This window comes from Chelonia mydas, chromosome 11 (genome assembly GCF_015237465.2).
Source record: "Chelonia mydas isolate rCheMyd1 chromosome 11, rCheMyd1.pri.v2, whole genome shotgun sequence".
NCBI lineage: Eukaryota > Metazoa > Chordata > Testudines > Cheloniidae > Chelonia > Chelonia mydas.
The window spans coordinates 7,709,338-7,717,646 of NC_051251.2; the positions used below are offsets into that span (position 1 = coordinate 7,709,338).

Sequence of the window (8,309 nt, forward strand, 5' to 3'; positions counted from 1 at the left end):
GAGCTCTTCATAAATGAGACATGGGTACCAAAGTTAAAAGATCATCCGCTCTTGCCACAGTCCTCCTATTTGAGGCCACAAGATTGGAAGTCTTGAATTGGATGCCTAAAAGCAAGGCTCTAGCCCAACCAGAAGTAATGACCTCATAAAATAATGACTGAGATAAAGTCAGTGGCCTGTGTAATGCGGGGGGTCAGACTAGATAATCACAGTGGTCCCTTCTGGCCATAAATCTAGGAAGACGAATCTAAACCAGATAAAAAAATAGACCTATTTCCAGATCTGATTCAGACTCAGACCTGTTGGACTGATTCAGTGGCACTGGGGAGAAGACTGTGTTTGAGTTACCATTGGCAATTAAGACCACCTGGGAGACTCTAAACTGTAATTGTTTGAGGTGAACTCTCCAGAAGCAAGAGCACGGCTTTCTCAGCTGAGCACGCTTGCATCCGGCGTTTGCTCTAGTTCTTGGGCCACCAGAGTGGAAGTGTAGCCAGCCTCAGGGTGCAGGTCATATTTATTCAGTTTAACGTTTCTTTGACATTTGCTTTTGTTCTTTAAGTCAGCTGCTTTATTACTGGATTGACAATATGGCTTCTACAGGAGACAGCAGTGGTTCTTGGATGCTACCGATTGTGGGTAATTTTACGGGATGGGAGGCTGATCTGATACACTGTCTTTGTACACTCAGGATTCTGGGCTACTCTAGTGGCATAAATTAGAGTAGCCCTGAGGCTGCTTTCATTTATAGTAGCCTCTCAAGCCTCCGCTCCACAGTGCAGAATCTTCATAGCAATGTGTGCTATTGAGATTCCTCCTACTGCATTGGGGTTCATGAAGGGGGAACATATGACCGCTATAAGCAACCCTATCCTGTGCCTACACAAGGGGGATTTTTCCCAGCCCTTTGTGGCATGGTTCCAGCTCCTATGTGTCATTGGAGTGGTGTCTAGGGATCAAGGAGCAAATTATAATACTCTAGCCTGGAGTATGAAGGCAGGATTGACTGTAACCAGTCATTCATTATATGATGGTGATGAGCGCGGTATAAATCTATACAGCATAGATTAGAATTTGCAAATGGCATCATCACAATTTATATCTTGGCCTCCGTTACGACAAACAAACGTGATAAGACTGACGCTCTTATAAAAGTTTCCCTCAAAAAATACAGAATGAAACTATAACGATTGGAAATAGTGTGCCGTCATGAGTACCCAATTTAAAACTTCAGACAGGGTAGAAACTGAAATTTAATATGCAGCGATAAAAAGACTGTTTTTTCCAGTAAATGTGCATGTACCCAATAAAAGCTTTTCTCGTTTCTTAAAATAACTCTGATGTTTTGCCAGCTAAGCAGTACGCCGGCAGCTAGGCCACATTGGGCAATGAGCTTGTCAGATCTTAAGCTAGGCTAGCTCAGGATGTGGATGTGAGACCTCAAATGAAATCTCATGTCCTATTGGACATGGTGTTGGTGACTTCAGTAAGTGGCATTCTTCCCTTATACTCTGTATTCACAGGGGTCTGATTTGCTCCCAAGTGAAGTTGCCTGCAAATCTATCCTGGCCTGCAGTGGGTTCTGGATTGTGATGGTTTTAGCTTTTTCCTGAGACGTAAAACAAGTTCCTGAGTACTTGTGGTTATGAAAACTCCATGAGATTCTATATAGGAGTTGGGAGTATTTTTATCCCAACTGCTTTAACCAAATTTCACCTCAGGAACTGCATTCTGCCTATCCTTAAATCTGACTGCCGGCAGTCCCAGTGGCATTATATGGTCATTCTCTTCTGAAATGTCTTTATTCAGAATTGTTCTTGGTGCATGTTCTGAGAGATCCCGTCTTCTTTATAATTCCTCTAACTGCAGAACATTTGAGGTTATTTTAGACACAAATCAATTCCCTTTAAATTTTGACAGCATTTAAAAAAAAGTCCCAAGATTTCCTCTTCTCAACATGATCACCTCATAACTGTTAACCATTGGGACCACTCACTGAGGGATGGGTGGATTTTCATGAATGGATGTCTTTGTAAAACATACACTGTGGCTGAATCAGAAGTTATAGGCTTTGGTGCAACCATCTCGGGGTAAGGTTCTTTGGACTGCATTATACAGGAAGTCAGAATAAATCATTATAACAGTCTCTTCTGACTTTAACATTTATGAATCCATGACTTTTTGTTCTCTCCCCCCCGCCCCCCAAAAAGCTACAAATTCACAGTCCAAAGGTATAAACATTACATTGTCCATAACCTTTCGAGTAACCAGCTTTTTTTCAAACACAGTAAATTATAGATGCTATTCTAGGGAAAATTAATCAATACATATTTCTTTTGATATATAGCTGCAATAGCAAGCTGCACATTAATTTTATTAAGCCTTGATCATTTTCTCTCAGTCCTGGGAGCTCTAAATTATACTAATATTTGGCTGTGTCTCAAAGTGGAGAATCATTTGTAAACCAGAAACACATTTCTTTCCTTAAATATGCAATTAATATTTGATGCAGTTTGGGTGCAGTTGCCAAATTCCCAGAACTATGCAGCCAAAATGAGTAAGTTAAGACTAATTTAAAGTTATTTAAAGGAACTTTAGTAAACTTCACTTGGGTTTGGAGAACTCGGAAAGCTTGGATGCTCATTCATAACTCCTGCCCCCGCCAACTTGGACCCCTGATCCTGCAATGTGTTGAACCCTGGCAAACCCTTCTGCCCGACACATGGACTTGTTGAAACTCTCTTGCTACCTTCCTCCATCTCCAGTTGGATTCTTCCATTCCTCAACCTTGAATCACCTTTCTTATCTGTATACTTAGCACTTCTAGACCATCCTTCATCCTGTGTTCTTAGAGCGCTTTACAAACTTTGGTGAACCACCCCATGCAACATCCTTTTGAACTAAGTATTCTAAGTATTGTGGTACCTGTTTTATTGATGGGGAAATGAGGCACAGAGAGGTTAATTAACTTGTTCAAAGGCACATGGCATGTATGTTTTTGAACTGGGAATAGATTCCAGATTTCCTGATTCCCGCTTCTGTGCTTTATTTACAAGCACAGTTTTGCACTCCTGTTCTCTAGCCTCAAATTCCCTTTTCTTAGGCCCATGTGCCCTTTTTCCTCCATGATAACATCACAGGGTTTGGTCTGCCAGACCCTTTGGACTGACCTTTTCAAATCCTACATGTTCTGGGACTTTCCAAACCAGAGGTATCCCTGGGAAGCATGAGATGTCTCTAGCCAAGTAACCCCAGCATGCATCAGATTTAAATTGAACAGTACATCAAAACTGGGAGGGGTAGGAAAGGCATGGCTGAGTTTATGATAGACCTCACCCGGCGAGCCTGTTGGAGGCTGCAGACAGAATGATATAAAAGTGGGGCACTTTTATAAGACCACCTATATATTCTGGAATTGATATTTGTCTAGTTCACACTCCAAAGATTGGGCGAACCACACTGAATAATATAACCATTTTGGAAATGTCACACACTGGCCAAGTGTCATTGTCACCTTTTAATGGATGCACCAGGTAGAAGGTTTGAGCTGGCTGTGTCTTCAGGCTAATGGGTCACAGGCTATTTACAAAATGGACTAGATCAATTGGCTTGAAGGTAATAACCAACTCAAACTTCTTGTATGGTGCAACCACTAGAGGGGGACAAAGACACACTTGGTCAGTGTGTCATAGAAATATTGGGATTCACCAGATGTGTATTTAAAGATAAATAGGTTCTGTTGGATATATGGTAGTTATATCTTTGAGAAATGCTCACTGTCTGCTGTGATGCAGTTCTTTTCTGCTGAGAATATCATCAGTAAAGCTGTTGTGCCTTGTTCTCGCTCATTCGTTAGGTGTACCTGCTGCCTACAAATAATATATCACATGATGCCAAAGGTCCAGTCCGTGCAGACCCAGCCTAAGAAACACCCAGCCATAAGGTTTGCAGGAGCCCAGCTGCTCCAAAATCAGAAATCTTCTTGGGAAGAGGAAGAAATTCAAGCAGAATACCGAGTTCATTTTCAAAGGTTCCCTGAAGCAGACAGGCAGGAAGCAAAATTGCTGTTTTGTGTTAATCTGAGCGGAGATAAGGTAAATACATCTATTATGCTTGTATAGATACGTCAGTTCAAGAGAAAAAATGCTATGGGCATGTTGCAATAGGCTTGATGAATGTGTCACCCCAAGAGCTAACCCATGTTTGCATGGTATAAATCCCCCAAAGCTAACCCAGTATTTGCCCTCTGAAGTGGTACATAGGCCATGTGAATCTATAAAGTGGCTCAGCAGAATTAAAGTTCCCGGATAAGGACTGGTCACTTCCTGATGCAATAATCTGGTTGGGGCAAGATACACTTTAGAACAAACTCACTAAAAGCCTTTTGAAATGGTGACAAACCAGGAGCTGAGCATGCTCGATAAATATAGCTGCAAACATGGGTAGGAGATATGTAGTGGCACAAGCCCAACATATATGGAGAAGGCAGGTATGATGAAGTGTGCATGCCCCATGCAGAGCCAGTGAAGTACTGGCTGACTCCCTGCAAGGGAGATCAAGCAATGAGCTTGTCCTGCTCCAGAGAACCTAACTTGCACCAGATGGAGCAAAGCTCAGGCTTGGAAACTCTCGGAGAGAAGAAGGAAGGACTCTTTCCCTTTCCACCCAGCCCAGGCTGAGCTAGGAGCCTGCCCTGCTGATTGACCAGGAGAGCTGGGGGAGACGTCAGTTTCATCTCTGCATGAGGACTGTATGTGGTCCGCAGAGAGGACTGCTTGTTTCTGTTGTCTTACAAGGACTGAAGGGCCCCTGCCAGGGGTTTCCCAATAGACTTTTCCCAGTGACCAAAAGCTAAGGGAAGCATGAATCTGGACAGCTTTGTAACTTGAGTCTGGAATCTTAAAGGCACAGGGTCCCAAAAAGGACTGGAATCATAGAGTTTTATAATTTTCCTTTATGGCATATTTCCAGATCCTTATGCTGCACCCTGAGCGAAGCTTGTACAGCAGGGTATAGAGCAGCAAAGCCTTCTTATATGCTGTCATGTATCCAAAGAAAGAAAATATCTGCTGCACAGAAAGCAGGCAGGATACAAACCTGGGAACAAAGCAGGAGCCTGTAGGAAGTGTGAGAGGATGTCACACTTCCTACAGGCAGCGACATCACACATGTAAAGTAAAAGAAACGTACAAATACTGAAGAACCTATGTTTAGATGATCAGCCACAATGATGCACCAGTGATGGTGTTGTGGAAGCAGTCATCCAGGCCTGGGCAGAAGCAGCAACAGCTTCAGCTGCAGCTTCCCAGGCGTTCCCAGAGTTTTTCATTGGTGAGAAATAGTGCCGGGGTAAGTTTAGCTGGTGAACCTGTTTCCAATTTAAAGTACTACCCATGGAAGTACTTAAACAGTTAAGGTTCACACTCACACTCACAGACATTGGTCATGAAGATAAACCATGCACAAGAAAGGTGCAAAATGTTTAAAATTATAAACTTATCAACCAAGAAGCACCATCAGAGTATGTTGTGATCTTAAACTGATCCAATTGGGAATTACGGGAGAAACCTCCCAGCTCTAGTGCTACTAGCTGTATTTATGGAGTAGGGCGGGCAGGCTTTCTGGGGAATACAAACTCAGGTTGGATGCCATGGTCTTGCAATACACGTGCTACAAAAAATCCCAGTTGTACTGAGAGACGAAAAATTTTGCCATTAGGAATCATTGCTATGACCGTAGAGTTGGGAGGACGTCATGATGGTGGTGGAGAAACAGCAAAGAGGGAGAGCTGTGCCTGTGTGCCTTGGCCAATGAGACTTGAATAAGGCAATCAAGTATTGCCCAACACCTGCATTTGATGACGTAAGGAATGAATTGGCCGCTGCCCAGATTGTCAGCGTCTTGGAGGACGGTCCCAGTACTTGCAGGTAAGACTGAATCCAGAAAATTCATTGTTAATGCTGTTAAATTTCCGCAATGGGAGATTGTCCCAGTTACCCTTTGTTCATTTAACCTAATAAATGTTTCCAAAGGAAGTAAATGATATACGTGACAGGCTATGTGAGGCTATGGCCTTTGTGGATGATATACTGCTGTTTAAATTACTCTGTTCTAATCCTCCTGGTTTGCCAGTAGAGTTTAAGGTATTGATTTTGACGTATAAAGCCCTAACTGGCCTGGGACCTGCCTAACTGAGATGTCACCTCTTTTCCCATGCCACAGAGGTGTTTTGAACTGGAGTCCCTGCAGCTTAAAGAAGGGGTGACGGTTGAAGGGCACTTTCCGGGATGGGCCCTCAACTTTGGCACCTACTACCCCACCTTGAAATTGTAACCTGCCTGAATTTGCTGTCCTTTGGGGCGTGCTGCACAGTCCATCTTGTTACCTGGGCTTTGGGGAAGCAAAGGGATACATTGAGCTGGTATCTATGTGAGGATGGCATATTGTTTGGACTTGACTTTATGGTCGGTCTCTTTCTCTGGGCCTTACGGGCTGGAATAGATATTCTCCCCTAACCAGTAGAGAATACAGGCAATGTTTTGCCACCCTTAATCATGTGAGTAACTCCTTACTACTTGAGTAGTTCCATTGGTTCTCAGTGGGGCTGTTCATTCTGAATAAGGATGGTGGAATCTGCCCCAATGGGACTATTAATGGAACAAGGGGGTACTCACAATGATTGGAGAGATCAGGATCTGGTTCCAAACAAACTTCACACAGGCTCCCAACAGCTCTTAGGTGGTACCAGATGTCATTCATTCCTTCACACTGGTCTCTTGAGGTCTCTCTCTTATTACCAATTCATGCTGCATCTGGTTCGCCATCCCCTGCTAAATTTAAGCACTGTATACAGTATTTCTGTGGAGGGGATCTAAATGGTTCTGCATGCTCAGCCACCGCACCTTGTTTCTTGTGGCAAAGCACAGGGCTTACATGCTGCTCATTTTTCATTTCATGCAATTATTAAAATGTGCCCCTTGCATACAGCAAACCGTGAGAGGAGCCTGCAGTGGCAGTTCCTGCATATATCACTATTAACTTTTCCAAGGACCTGCAGGCTGAGAAAATGATTGTGGAACTGGACCACGAAGCCACACTTGAGAAGCAGCAGCACTAAAGAAGCATGATCATGATTTTTCCCTCGCCATGAGTTCAGCCATTCCTTTAACAGGAGAAATATCAGTGCCAGTATAGTCACAATTCTGCGATTGTGTCTACAGTGTGCCGAGGTGGGCTCCATTAAATCAACTGTCTAGTTAGCCAGCTCATAAATACTGTCACGCAATAGCACTGTTTTCACCCACTCTAATAGCGTTAGGTCAGCTGCTGGGTACCCACGTTGAGTTGGGGTTGGAGAGATGATTTTGGATGCATTACGTTACATCCTATTAGACTGTACAAGGCAAGCGCTGTGTCAGGCTGTGAACCACAGGGGTGGACGGGAGTCAGAATTTCAGTCCCTGATTTCTGAGGTCCAGACCCAGGCTAGGGCTTTTGTCCCCTCTTTTGTTAGTATGGTGCAGCCTTATGGTAACACTAAGACCATGGGACAAAAATGCCATTGGATAATGCCCAGGGAAAAAGTAAAACTGAAATAAAAGGTTTAGTGCAATACAATAGGTGAAGCCACCCCGATTTCTTCATTCAGTTATCTCCTCAAACTCCACTTTTGCTGGGATGGCCATAAATGAGTTGTTGTTTCTCTTTTCTAATTGTAAAAAAGACCTTTTTTGTCCCAACCCCTGGATTTCCTAGTGAGTTTTGTCTTGCATGCGTCCATCAGCTCTTCAGTGCACGGTCTGCCTCTGTTATGCATTGTACAGCATTGGATGCATTGTCACTGCTACACAAGTTATAAGGAGAAATTTTACAGCTGGGCTTGATCTTCAGGCGTGTTGAGAGTCCACAAGTCCAGTTGCCACATCTAGATTAGTAAAACAGGTTTTCAAGACACAACCTATTAGGTAAGGCATTGTGACTAAAGTGGTTTTAAACGTTTGCACCGACGGAAGGCTTGACAAGCTGTGTTTAAAAGCAGGATGCCCATGACCTGCTAATATGTTCTTAAACATGATTTGTCTTGTCTAGGCAGGAAGCAAAGACCTGTTAGTTAAAATGTATTGGCCAGCATGTTGCCCACAACCTATTTTTCTAGTCCAGACACGAATGCATACTTTGGGTACATGCGGCCTCTGAAAACTAGCCCTGACGTTGTAAATAGTTTAATCAGTTGCCACATTATCTACTGTAACACTCTTTCTTATCGCTATAGAAGAATTTCAAGATGGCCATACTCTACCCCATCATTT

At 43.3% G+C, this 8,309-nt stretch overlaps 1 long non-coding RNA gene across 1 annotated transcript; it reads left to right on the plus strand.

Moving 5' to 3' along the window:
- The first annotated feature begins 4,539 nt into the window (after positions 1-4,539).
- Positions 4,540-7,637, plus strand: LOC122462484. The gene is made up of 3 exons (XR_006285040.1): positions 4,540-4,724; positions 5,719-5,927; positions 6,225-7,637. It is a non-coding gene; the product is annotated as an uncharacterized LOC122462484 (long non-coding RNA).
- The last annotated feature ends 672 nt before the right edge of the window (positions 7,638-8,309 follow it).